Genomic DNA, 3,009 nt, shown 5'->3' with positions numbered 1-3,009 from the left:
GCCACTATGGAAGATGGTATAGAGATTCCTTATAAAACTAGGAATAAAAGCACAACATGACACAGCAATCCCACTCCTAGGAATATAACCTGAGGAAACCAAAATTGAAATATACACCTGTATTCCATTGTTTATTGCAGCACTATTTACAACAGCTGGAGCCTGGAAGCAACCTAGATGCCCATCCACAGATGAATGGATAAAGAAGTTGTGGTGCATATACACAATGGGGTATTACTCAGCCATAAAAAGAACACATTTGAGTCAGTCCTAATGAGGTGGATGAACCTAGAGCCTATTATACAGAGTAAAGTAAGTCAGAAAAAGATAAATATCATATTCTAAAGTATATATATACAGAATCTAGAAAAATTGTTCTGAAGAATTTATTTACTGGGCAGCAATGGAGAAACAGACATAGAGAATAGAATTATGGACATGGGGAGAGGGGAGGAGAGGATGAGATGTATGAAAAGAGTAACATGGAAACTTACATTATCATATGTAAAATAGATAGTCAATGCGAATTTTCTGTATGACTCAGAAAACTCAAACAGGGGCACTGTATCAACCCAGAAGGGTGGGATGGGGAGGGAGATGGGAGGCAGGTTCAAAAGGGAACAGATATATGTATACCTATGACTGATTCATGTTGAGGTTTGACAGAAAACAACAAAATTCTGTAAAGCAATTATCTTTCAATAAAAAAATAAATTTAAAAATATATAAATTATGAAAAGGAAATACTTGAGTTATACACTTAGAAGATTCTAATAAAGGCCAAAATAATTCCTTACTAACCTTTTCGTAATTTCAGTTGGTACCCTGAGAGAAGTACAAGATAAAAGTTAGCCTGCTAGAAGTTTTCCACTCTCTAATATATTAGGTCCCTCTTTCTTGACAAATATTCTCACAACTCTGTCCCAAATTTTCTTCGTCCTGACCTGGTAAATGACTGGATTTAAACAAGGAGGAACAACTACATACAAATTGGCCAGGAGGATGTGAATGTAATGAGGAACATTTCTACCAAACCGGTGTGTCATAAAGGATAAAAATGCTGGTGTGTAAAAGGCTAAGATGACACAGACATGTGAACCACATGTGCTGAATGCTTTGAGTCTGGCATCCCTAGAAGGAAGGTGGAAAACAGTTTATAGAATCTGAACATAGGAGAGGGCAATGAGGAGCAAGTCAAAGATCAGGGTAGCAATGGTAAATAAGCCATAGATGATGTTGACTCTTATGTTAGCACAGGCTAGACGAGCAATTCCCATATGCTCACAGTAGGTATGAGGAATAATATAGCATCCACAGAAGGGAAGTCTTTTAAGAAGAGGACAAAAGGGGATGGCAAGGAGGACTGGCCTCACCACTGCAACAGAGGCCATGATGGGTACCATTTTGTTGGTGAGGATAGTGGTATACCTCAGTGGATAACAGATGGAGACAAATCGGTCAATTGCCATGGCCAGGAGTACACCAGATTCCATGCCAATGTAGGTGTGGATAAAGAACATTTGGATGAGGCAGGCTTCAAACCTTACCTTCCTATGATTGAACCAGAAGATGGCCAGCATTTTGGGTATGGTAGAAGTGGACAGACCTAGATCAATAAAGGAGAGAAGAGCCAGGAAGTAGAACATGGGTTGATGAAGGCTCTGGTCTGTCTTGATTAGAAACAGGATTGTGACATTTCCTACAAGGGCTATCAGGTAAACAACAAAGAAAGGGAAAGCAATCCATGCATGGAAAACTTCACGACCAGGTACACCCAGCAGAAGGAAGGCAGAAGGATATGAGGTGGTGTCATTAACAAAGGACATTCTGCTGAAAATTCTTGGAGGATGGTCTGTTGTCTTCTTCAGTATTTCTGGGGAGACATGAGGGTATATATGGTAGTTGTATGTCAATACCACAATACAATACCAATAGAGTTCTTAAAAACATAATGGAACAAATTTTAGTACAATTCTCTCACACACATTCAGTTCAGTTCAGTTCAGTTTAGTCACTCACTCATGTTTGACTCTTTGCAACCCCATGGACTGCAGCACGCCAAGCTTCCCTGTTCATCACCAACTCCTGGAGCCTACTCAAATTCATGTCCATTGAGTCAGTGATGCTGTCCAACCATCTCATCTTCTGTCATCCCCTTCTCCCACCTTCAATCTTTACCAGCATCAGGGTCTTTTCCAAGGAGTCAGTTCTTAGCATCAGATAGCCAAAGTATTGGAGTTTCAGCTTCAGCATCAGTCCTTCCAATGGATACTCAGGATTGATGTCCTTTAGGATGGACTAGTTGGATCTCCTTGCAGTCCTAGGGACTCTCAAGAGTCTTCTCCAACACCACAGTTTAAAAGCATCAGTTATTTGGCACTCAGCTTTCTTTATAGTCCAACTCTCACATCCATATATGACTACTGGAAATATCATAGCCTTAACTAGACGGACCTTTGTTGGCAAAGTAATGTCTCTGCTTTTTAGTATGCTGTCTAGGTTATTCATAACTTTTCTTCCAAGAAGCAAGCATCTTTCAATTATTATCTATTATTGCCGATCTCATTTATTATTCCATGGGTATCTTAGAAACAGACTTTTCTGATGTTAGTGTAGTATTGTGATTCATGATTATATTGTAGCTCATTATGTTGTGAAAATTTCTTCTATATATGCTAGTATCAACTGAAAACGCTTGTAGTAAATGGAACTTTTTAGCATAATCAAATCACTTTGGTTACTTTGTTGCATATATACATGAAAGAAAACTCACCAAAATAATATGATAAAAATGTAATAATTAGGATAAACAAATTTGCCTATGATGGTTAAGAAAATTTCCAGTTGTGAGGGTCATCTGCCCGTCATAGCTTTGCTCTCTAGGTTGGTACATTTCTGTTCATTTGCTTTAATGACACTGTTCATGCCTAACATTTAATGAAATTGTGCTTTTATGCCATGGTTAATGCATTAAATATTAATATTTTTCTACTTTTATAGATAAAAGTT

The 3,009-nt window shown here is 38.2% G+C and overlaps 1 pseudogene; it reads right to left on the bottom strand.

Moving 5' to 3' along the window:
- Positions 1 to 848: 848 nt before the first annotated feature.
- LOC113904922 lies at positions 849 to 1,826 on the bottom strand (annotated as a pseudogene).
- Positions 1,827 to 3,009: the final 1,183 nt, after the last annotated feature.

The sequence above is a fragment of the Bos indicus x Bos taurus genome, chromosome 15 (assembly GCF_003369695.1).
Source record: "Bos indicus x Bos taurus breed Angus x Brahman F1 hybrid chromosome 15, Bos_hybrid_MaternalHap_v2.0, whole genome shotgun sequence".
Classification (NCBI taxonomy): Eukaryota; Metazoa; Chordata; class Mammalia; order Artiodactyla; family Bovidae; genus Bos; species Bos indicus x Bos taurus.
The sequence above is the reverse complement of the archived record's forward strand: the minus strand, read 5'-3'. Positions and strand labels throughout refer to the sequence as shown.